Source organism: Bos mutus, chromosome 16, assembly GCF_027580195.1.
Source record: "Bos mutus isolate GX-2022 chromosome 16, NWIPB_WYAK_1.1, whole genome shotgun sequence".
Taxonomy (NCBI): domain Eukaryota; kingdom Metazoa; phylum Chordata; class Mammalia; order Artiodactyla; family Bovidae; genus Bos; species Bos mutus.
This window is the reverse complement of record NC_091632.1, coordinates 44,121,606-44,132,432: the sequence shown is the minus strand read 5'-3', so window position 1 is coordinate 44,132,432 and position 10,827 is coordinate 44,121,606. Positions and strand designations below refer to the sequence as shown.

General features: G+C 48.7%; 1 long non-coding RNA gene across 1 annotated transcript; it reads left to right on the top strand.

Annotated features, from left to right (window-relative positions):
- Positions 1-52: 52 nt before the first annotated feature.
- On the top strand, positions 53-1,326 carry LOC138991274 (uncharacterized). Its single transcript, XR_011467289.1, has 2 exons — positions 53-104; positions 491-1,326. It is a non-coding gene; the product is annotated as an uncharacterized lncRNA (long non-coding RNA).
- Positions 1,327-10,827: the final 9,501 nt, after the last annotated feature.

Below are 10,827 nucleotides of genomic sequence, written 5' to 3'. Positions count from 1 at the left end.
ACCCCAGCTGCGCTGGGGGGCCACGTGAGTAGGTCATGTGACGACTGCCCGGTAGCTAGGAGACGGCGTCTTGCCGCTCGAGCCATCACCGCGCCACTGCCCAGGTAGTTACGGGGCCGGGGCGGGGGGCGGCTGGAGAATGTCCAGATTTGTGTCGCAAAGGGCGCAATATCTCGCCGAGTTAAAATCCCAGCATGTGGGCCGACGGGACCACCTGCAGCCAGGAGAACTTGGGGGAACCTCCAAGTACAACCTGCAGATGTGGTAACAGCTGGTGTCTCATCCCTGAGGGCACAGTCTGTCCTCCCTCCTTCCCCAGTGAAAGTAAAGACGGTTACCTATCTCATAGAATCCTTGTGAGGATGAATGAACTAATTCATGTTTGACGAAAAAATGAATCTGACACTTGCTTTAAAGGAAAGGAAGACTTATTCAAGACTGTTGGGATCCCCTTGGGTCCTTCCCTCTGAATGCTTATTCTTATTTCCAGGAGGGGAGAGACCATGTGGAAACCTGCAAAACTGTCTGGGTGGGTCCTAAGATCCTATCAAGACACAGACTCTCTCCAGATACAAAGAATGGAGTTTTCCAGGTGGATGTGGGGTCTTCTGCAGAGCCCTGGAGTCTGCTGGCCTATTTGAATGTCCCTTTTGGAGACACAGCTGTCCAGCCCCCTAAGCAGAACAGCACATCTGCCAGAGTAACAGAGAGCCGGTAAGCTTCAGAGAGAGACCGGACAGATATGCTACACTGGGCACGATTGTTGGGATTCAGAGCCCAGAGGACTAGCTGGACCAGAGAAAAGAGTTTGAGTCCTAACTTTGTCCACTTACTGGTTCTACTTGAGCAAGTCACTTTGCCTCTCTGGGCTTACAGTTTTCTGATCTGTAAAATGAGAGAAATAATAGTATCTTCCTTGAAGGATGATTATTTTGAATTTGTTAATAAGGATTTGTTAATATATAAAAATGTTTAGAACATTGCCTGGCAGACAGCACTCAATCAGGACTTGCTACTGTTTTGATATTCATTATTAGTTAATTATCATTAATTATTGTTACTGGCATAGTACCTAGAAGAGAGGAATTCCTCAATAACTAGTGGGTATTATAACATTATTATTATATTGTTTCCTTCTAAGAGATATCTCCTATAAACCCTAGATCCTAGAGGTGTTTAATCCAAGCATGTAGGTATATAATAAAACTGATCACCTTGTAAGGAGAAAATGCAAAACAAACAATTCCTGGGATTTGAGCTGACATTTATTAAGTAGTTTTGTGGCAGACAATGTGAAAAGTGCTCATAATAAATATTCATAACAACCGCCATGGTGTGGGTGCCCTTCTTATCCTGATTTACCATAAGATCCCTGAGGTTAAGAGGAGTTAAGGGGCTTTCCCAAAGGCATATCCCTAGTTGGTGTGAAACTGGGCTGGGGACCAAAGAGGTCTGGTTTCAGGACTGTGACGTAGCCACTCAGCTCCACTGCCCACATCACAGGAAAATACAGCCTGGGCTGAGATTCAAAGATGGAGTGAGGCAAGGCGGGGAAGACAGATTGGAGCCAGATGAAGCACAAGGCTGGATCTGTGGAATGTCCCTGCAGTGACACTGCCTTCATCTGACCAGCTGGGGCCAGAGGCACTCTGGGCCAAGGTGGAGGTGGGGCAGACCCAGCAGGGGTGGGGAGGGATCCCAAAGGGACAAAGGAAAGTGAAACTGTTCTCAAAGGAGCCACTCACCCTGACTATGGAAGGACAAGTGGACCTTCACAAAGCACAGGCTTTGGGCCATATTTTTTAGGGAGTACACTTCTGGAAGTCAAGTTTAAATTTTCATGTCCCTCACCAATTCTGTCTGTCTCAGCTGAGTCTTATCCTCAGTACCTTCAGGATGAAAAGTAAATAACATGGCACAGCAAGGTGGATGTACTTGACATTGTGTGTGTGTGTTGCTTGCTCAGTCATGTCTGACTCATTGCGACCTCATGGATTGTAGCCTCTGTCTATGGGATTCTCCAGGCAGGAACACTGGAGTGGGTTGCCATTCCCTTCTCCAGAGGATCTTCCTGACCCAGGGATCAAACTTGGGTCTCCCGCATTGCAGGCATTCTTTACCGTGTGAGTCATTAGGGAAGCCTGTACTTAACATTACTGGAACTGTACACTTAAAAATGGTTAGGACGGTAAACTTTCTTTCTTTTTACCACAATTGAAAACAAAACAAAACCCAAAAGACTGTCATGCAGAATAGATGCATTCGTTTATTCATTAAGGGAATAGTTATTGAATGCCTACTTGGATGACTATCTTAGAATGGAATGGCTGGACCACATGGCGTGTGTATACTTAAGCTGTTAAGAAATTGTCAAACTGTTTTCAAAGATGGTAGTAACCATCCAGGTTTTTTTCCTTCATAGCACTTATCAGTACTTGAAGGTATTGACCTCTCCATTCATTTGTTGACATGTTTATTGTCTGTCCCCCCTCACCCTCCTCAATCCAGACTGCAAGCCCTGGGAGGGTCTTGCCATCTCCACACTTGCCTGGCACATACTGTTCAGGGAATACACCAGCTGAACCAGTGTGTTGGCACCACTTCCATCATGGGCATGGAGGAAAACCTGCCACCCACTTGTCCTCAGAATAATCCAGATTCTGTTAGGAAGCCACTCAGTGCTGCTAGTTATACAAATGCCCAATGAAGCAGTCACAGCCATTTCTTCCCCATGGTCACCTGTGTTCTTTAAAGATATTATTTGGATCCCTGCCCTGCCTCCTAGCAGAGTGATCTTAAACCTCAGGGTGATGCATGCTTGACATAACTTCTGGCACTTTGTAGGTGCTCAATAAGCAAATCACTGCTATACTGCTATGAAAAAACCACAGCATATTCTGGCATCTCTCAGCAGCTCCTGGCCCCTGATACATGTCTGTTGAAGCATCAGGGAAAGGCCCCTTGGACTGGGAGATGCTTATACCTCTTTCCCACTAGCAAAGCCTTGGAGATGGACCTCAGTGTTTCAGCATGCTGTCGCCTCCCCAGCCTTTACTGTACCCCCCCCCCCTTCACCCGTCCCCGCCCAGTGCTGCCAATCTATATCTGTGTGACCTTGGGTTAGTTGTTTAATCTCTTTGAATTTCTTTCTGCATCTCGAAAATGGAGGCCCCAGGTGATGGGAGGCACTGAATAAGGCTTTGAAAATAAACAGGCCCCAGGTGATGGGAGGCACTGAATAAGGCTTTGAAATTATTTTTAACTGTCCTCTGGGCCACAGTGTACTGGACACTCAACAGTTCTGCTGTGATCCGACCACTTCCTTCCACAACTGCGTGACATCAACAGAAAGAAACAAAACAGAGAAAGTAACCAAATATTGTCTGAAAGTCACAGGCACCTGTGAGAGAGCAGGCCCTCCCAGGAAGCTCATTAGGGAGGGCCCAAAAGGCAGAGCTGTGGCCCCTGGGTGCCACCAGGATTCGTGCTGGATCCAGATTCGATCTGGAGACCTCTGCCCCAGTGCTGCTTCTCAGCTTGTGAGAAGTTGAGAAACACACCAGCTCTGTGTTTCTTGGCCTAAGGTCTGGCAGGCTAGGGGAAGGCCGAGGTGTTTCGCTGGTCATGAGGCAGGAGATAGATGGGCCCCCGGCTGAACAGTTTCTCCCCCGTGGACAGAGACTTCATAACAGTTTGTGCACGTGTGCTAAGTTGCTTCAGTCGTGTCCAACTCTCTGCAACCCTTGAACTGTAGCCCACCAGGCTCCTCTTTCCATAGGACTCTCCAGGCAAGATCCCTCTCCAGGGATCAAATCCATGTCTCCTGTGGCTCCTGACTTGTAGATGGATTCTTTACCTCTGAGCCACAGGGGACCCTGTTATAATAGCAGAAACTCCCTACAAGGAAGATAATGGAGGAAGCTGGGCCCTGCCAGATAAGAGATAAAAGACCACATCGTTCTCATACTCAAAGTTAAGGAGACCTCCCTAACTACACATGCGCAGAAAGGTTCCTTGGAGGTCAAAAAAGGAGGAGGCATCATCTCATAGTAAGTGATGTCTACCTACCTACTGTCATCTGCACTAAAATCCATCTTGGCTAAGCGATGGGCATGCACATGTGGGAGGACCCCGAACTAAACCAGCGCAGCCTCAGAACCAGGCAAAGGAAACCCAGAAGAAATGCCCCATAAAAGTGATTCAAACTATCACGAGGACACTCTCCCTCTGAACTCGCCCTTGTGTATATCCACACTTACTGTACTCCGTTTTTCCTCCTAATAAATACTTTGTTTCACTATTTTCTGTCTTTGTGGGAATTCTTTTCTGCAAAGCCGAAGGGTCAGGGCCTTGTCACTGACCACTGGTCTTGTTCAATCCAACTCTTTGCCACCCCTGGACTGAGTATACCTATCCTTCACTATCTCCTAGAGTTTGCTCAGATTATGTCCATTGAGTTGATGATGCCATCCAACCATCTTATCCTCTCTTGCCCCCTTCTCCTCCTGCCCTCAATCTTTCCCAGCACCAGGATCTTTTTTAGTGGTTAGGATTTGGTGCTCTCACTGCTGAGACCTGACCTCAATCTCTGGCCAGGAACCAAAGTCCCGCTTCAAGCTGCTGCAGGCTGAGGCCACTCCAGATCAGTCAGGGTTGTTCTTTGTATCTGAGGATGTGATCTCTTTCTTTCTGAGCAAAGACAGTGGGAGACGGGCAGGAGAAGTGATGAAACTTGAGTAGAGAAACCTGTAGGGTTGGAGTCAGTATGGCTTTCTTGAGGTCCCAGATCCTTTGGCCTGGTTTCTGGTTGATACCAAGTTTCTGAAAGTATCAAAGGTCATTGTGACTTGTCAATAAGATCATTTGTGTTCATGGCATCACTCACTCAGAGCCAGGCAAGGGATGGTTCCTGGGGAAGCACGTGCCCCAGGGGTTGGGGGGGCATGTTAGGGTGGGTGACTCTCCTCTTTTCTTCCTGGGTTTTCTAAAGGAGCCTGGACATTGCCAGGAGGTGTGAGAGCCTCCTCTCCAGGGAGGCATCTGTTTGTATCACTAGTCATAAGAAAGGGAGCCTGGTTCTTTTTTTTTTTTAATTAAATTAGTTCATATATACATAGATGAACATTTTTCATTAATAGAGACAATTTAACAATTTTATTCCTATATATATACACATATATATATATATATATATATATAAATATAGGTAGTGCAAATGCGAGGAGTTTTATTATAATAATGCCTTTCGTTTTGGGAGACTTATTCTGAAACAATTATCCCAATGGCACAGAATTGAGACTTAGGGCAGCATCCATCACTAACTTTTATAGGCCCCAGTCAGTCTCCTTGAATACTCCTTCTTGAGCCCTAAAATGCAGCCAATAATTTCTAATGTTCCAGTTGCTTTGCCAGCTCCTCGGGGCCCTAAGAAAATCACTGCTGGGTGGGCCCCATCCTGGGACAGCCTCACTGAACTCTTAGCAATATTTCCCCATGCCTCCAGACACCCGAGTGCTCAAGTCAGCTATCAGAGAACTCATCACAACGCCCTGTGGACCCCATGGTGAGTGTGGAGAAGGCAGAAAGGAAACTGCCTGTGCCCTGAGGTGTCCCAGTGGTCATGTGAGATGTCAGCCAGAAAGAAAGCAATGTAACTGGCCGTCGCCCAATACAAGTCCAGCCCCTCAGCTGCACTCTAACTCTCAGTCTCATGGCATTTTCTTCATTCCCCTCATCTATTCTCCAGCAATCCTCTTTATTTTTATTGAAGTATAGTTGATTTACAACATTGTATTAATTTCTGCTGAACAGCAAAGTGATTCAATTGTATGTATATATATATAATATATGTGCACTTCCCCATTGGCTCAGTTGTAAAGAATCTGCCCACCAATGCAGGAGACATAAGTTTGATCCCTGAGTCAGGAAGATCCCTTGGAGAAGGAAATGGCAACCCACTCCAATATTCTTGCCTAGAGAATCCCATGGACAGAAGAGCATGGTTGCCTACATGGCCACACGGTCCATGTGGTTGCAAAAGAGACAGACATGATTTAGCAACTAAATACCAACAATATGTATCTATACATTCTTTATCATATTCTTTTCCATTATGGTTTATTACAGGATATTGAAAAAAGTTCCCTGTGCTATACAGTAGGACCTTGATATTTATCCATTGTATGTGTGTGTGTGTGTGTGTGTGTGTGTGTGTGTATATAGTGATTTGCATCTGCTAATCCCAGAGACTGAAGGCAAAAGGAGAAAGGCAGCAGAGGATGAGATGGTTAGATAGCATCACTGACTCAATGGACATGAATCTGAGCAAACTCCGGGAGATGGTGAAGGACAGGGAAGCTGGGCATGCTACAGTCCACGGGGTTGCAAAGAGTTGGACGCAACTTAGCAACTGAACAACTGTGAGATCACATGTGCTCACACACACACACACACACATGGATGCATACACCTGGTGACATAAAGAGGATTGCTGGATTGGGAGTTTGAGATTGTTATTGTTGTTGTCCATCTCTTTTGTGACCTCATGGACTGTAGCCCACCAGGCTCTTCTGTCCATGGAATTCTCCAGGCAAGAATACTGGAGTGGGTTGCCATTTCCTTCTCCAAGGGATCTTCCTGACCCAGGGATCGAACCTATGTCTCCCGCACTGGCAGGCGGATTGATCTCACAGGCTCCTTACTAAACATGCTGACTGCCTCTTGCCTCCACCGCCTGTCCCAGTTCTGTCCTGAGTTCAGGCTGCTGCCTCCTTTTCTCTGTGTGGCCTCCCATCTCTCCACGTGAATGGGGTTGGAGTCCAAGGAGGCATGTGAGAGCTCTGGCTGCTCCTCAGTGATCGCTCAGAAACACAAACAAGGTCGGTTATGCTGCTGAGCCCTGCGGCGCCCTGGATGCCTATCTGAGGTGGGGTTTATCTTGGTGTTTACTTTCACTCACTGCTGCCTGCTCACCGGCTCTCAGTCTCCGCTGCAGGCTCCACGAGGTCTCAGCTCACATGCTGGGGGTCACTAAGGAGCTGGCAGAGAGATAAGAGAAGAATGAAGAAGCAGTGGTGGGACTGGAAAGCCCGTGGGAGGAATCTCAACCCCTTTTCTCTCTGAGGAGCCCTCCAGGAGGCAGCCTGAAGGTGAGTGGGTGACCTTTGGCTCAGGCAGCCCGGGGCTGGGACCTGAGGGCAGAGCTCTTGTCCCACTCCCCACCCCCGCTGGCCCCGACAGTAGCTTTAATGGCCCCGGGTGAGCTCAGAGTCCTGTGATCTGCCAAGTGGATGGGCCTGAGGGTGAGGATTGGTGACTGACTCCTAGTAGGTGCTCAGTGAACTTGTGGCCTTTGAGAGGAACATGAGGCTGGTGGACACAATCAGGTTTTATTTTAATTTTTCGTAGCACTGCACAGCATGTGGGATCTTAGTTCCCTGACCAGGGACCAAACTCATACCCTCTGCATTGGAAGCATAGAATCTTTCTTTTTTTTTCCTTTGATTGGAGGATAACTGCTTTACAAAATGCTTTTGTGTTGGTTTCTGCTGTACAACTCGAATCAGCCATAAATATATATATATATATATATATATATATATATATATATATCCCTCCTCCTGAGCCTGCCTCCCACCCACCCCCATCCCACCCTTCTTGGTGGTCACATAGCACCAGACTGGGCTCCCTGTGCTGTATAGCAGGGGAGTGTGGAGTCTTAATGACTAGAATGCCAGGGAGTTATTACCCACAGTTAGGTTTTAGACTCAAGACACTTGGGTAGTGTCCCTAGCTCTGCCACTAAGTAACTACATTGGTTTGGACAAGTGGCCTTTGTTTCTTAGTGCCTTAGTTCTCCTGCTCTGCAGAACGGGCTCTAACAACTTGCAGCTACACCAGAGGGTATGTGCCTCGTGCAGTGGAGTCAGCTCAGTAAACAGAGCTCAGGGTAGTGTTCAGATGAATGCGTTTCTTCGCTAACCCTGGATTTCACCATGTGCGGGGAGCTGACGCAAGGTCAAGGGTGGGAACACAGTGGGACATTTTGGGACCACAATGTGCAGAATTGACTACCCAGCCCTACCACACTGACCAATCACCAGTGTGGAAGGAGCCCAGTTGTCCTGAGGCTGGCCTCCCAGCACAAACAGGTGGGTTTCAGGATACAGCACTGGGGGTGGGGGTGCGATAAAAGGAAGGGGCGCCCCTGTTAGCCACTTGCCTACATGGTCCACTGACAGCACCCTTGCACCCTATCCACCCCAAGTGGAATTTCAGGTCCAGACACTCCTCTGGGCACACCAAAGCACTCATGCCCACATACATAACAGGTGGTAACCGCTGCTGCTGCCACCTGATGGCAAACGGAGCAAGGAGGCCCAGAGCTTCACGACACATCATAGACAATTCTACCACACACCCAAGTGTTGTGATCTGGATCTGGAGTGCGGGAGCCCAGCTCCAGGAGCTCCCCCCGCCTCCGCCCCTGTGATTATATTTTTGTATTAACTTGGCCAGGCTGTTGTACCCAAAGATTTAATCACACACTGCTCCAGGTGCTGCTGTGAAGGCATTTTGCAGATATGGTCAACATCAACAAGCAGCTGACTTCATATAAAGGAGATGACCTGCAGGAATGTGGGTGCGCCTCACCTGATCAGGTGAAGGCCTTGAGAGCAAAAACTGAGGTCTTGGGGAACAAGAAACATGGCCTCAAGCCTGTAACACTGAGCCCAGCCTGAGTTTCCCACCTGCTGGCTGGCCCAGCAAATTTCAGACTTGATGACTCCTACAATAGTGTAGACCAATTCCTTAAATCTCTTTATATAAATACGCATATAAAGAAGAAGTAAACACATAGACACTTAAAGATACATAAATACAAATGCTCAGTTGGTTCTGTTTCTCTGGAGAACCCTGAGACACTGCCAATCCAGCCACCTGATCCGCTGAGGGCTGCATTCATGCTGCCAGCACAGAGCATCGAAGTCCCCATGGCCTCAGGTTCAACTGGTATTGACCCTTCACTTCAGACTGCTCAGACCCTCCTTAGCAGAAATGGGTTTGAGTTGACATTCCACAACAAAGGGAGATTTTAGAAGCCCAGCATGCCTTTCTATAACCATTGACCCCGGGGTCAGCAGTAACAACTAGAGCCTGGCAAACTACAGACCAAGGGCAGATCCAGCCTGCTGCCCTTTGGTGTCAATAAAGTTTTATTGGAACACAACCATGTTCATGCATTTGTGCTCATCTATTTCTGTGTTGTCTCTGTAGCCTTTTGCACTACAATGGCTGAGTTGAGCAGTTGCTTATATGAAGGGGGACCTCCTGGGCTTGATTCCTGGGATCCACCCTCAGTGGGAGGTTTGCTAGCTACCTGGGGCCTTAGCAGGGAAGAACGTGAGTTCTCAGGAAGGTTTGGTGCAGTAGTTCTCAGGACTGGGGGTGGGGTGAGGGGGTACTTATCAACATGCAGATTCCCAAGCCCACCCCTAGAGATTGAGTCAGGGGCCTGGGTAGGCTCAGAACTGTGGGTCTGCCCCTCATAGGATCCTGACACTGGCACCCCAGGCCTGTGTTATAGAAACCCTGGGTTAGGGGGCTTTCCCTGTCCAGGCTGCAGGAGCCAGTCCCTCAGTGGTGCCTGGGCAGGGAAAGCCCAGGACCCTAGGCCTTTAGGAGCTTCCCACATCTGTGGTTACTCTGGCTCCCAGGGGGGTCTGGACCCTCCCTTGGCTTTAGGACACAGAGCCACTGAGAGCCATAACATAGCCTTGCTGTGATCGGCTGGGCTTGGAGGGGGTCTGGTCTGCACAGCTGGGTGGTGCTGGCTGGAGCTGCCACTGAGATAACAGATGTCCTTCCTGGTGCTAAGACAGTCCACCCTCAGCCAGTTCACGCCCTTTCCCAAGACGGCATCTGAGCCTGCCCAGGCCTGGTCTTAGGTGGCGGTGCTTTGTTTTCCTCATTCTGCCCAAGCGGGTACCTGCTTTTCTCAGCACTCTCTGCCTGCAATGTGCCTGCCAGCCTTGTATATGGCCAGCCTTGTAATCTCTTTGGGACCTTAGCTGCCCCAACCCTAAAGTGGGAGAAGATAAAGATATGAAATGTCCCCCCGACAATGGTCTGGTTAAAGGACCAGGATGCAGTCCAGGTGAGGGCTGAGACCCTACCTGCCTGTGTACGCTTTGTTGTTGTGTAGTCGCTAAGTCATGTCAGACTATTTGCGACCCCATGGACTGCAGCACGCCAGGCCTCCCTGTCCCTCACTGTCTCCCGGAGTTCTCCCAAGTTCATGTCCATTGAATAGGTGATGCTTTCCAACCATCTCATCCTCTGCCACTCTCTTCTGCTTAGCTCAGAGCAAATGCTTAATCCACGGTGCAGAGTGAATGAATAAGTAGCTGGAGAAATACCAGGCTGAGTTCCCCCGAAACACCCTGACAGTGTTCCCTGTCTGCAAGACAGACCATCTGGAGGGGCAGAGAGAGACAACAGGGAAGCTTATTAACCATCATCTCTTTATTTACAGCTCAAGAGAGTGCATGCAACACGCCATCATGGGACTCGAGGATGTAGCACCTCCCCGTTTCCCTGTTGCCCCCATACTTTATAAACAGGAACCACAGTCCCCCAGGGAAGTGCCCAAAAGCCAGAAAACCCAACGACTGAGGCCCCAGGCTCAGATGCTCCCCTTCATTTCCTCTAAAAATAAAGGCCAGTTCCAGCCCAGGAGGCAGGGCCTTGGAGCCTGCAAGTTGGTCACTCTGGTTGTTAACCAGGCAAAGTGGATCTCAGATTGGTCACCCTCACACCCATATGCAA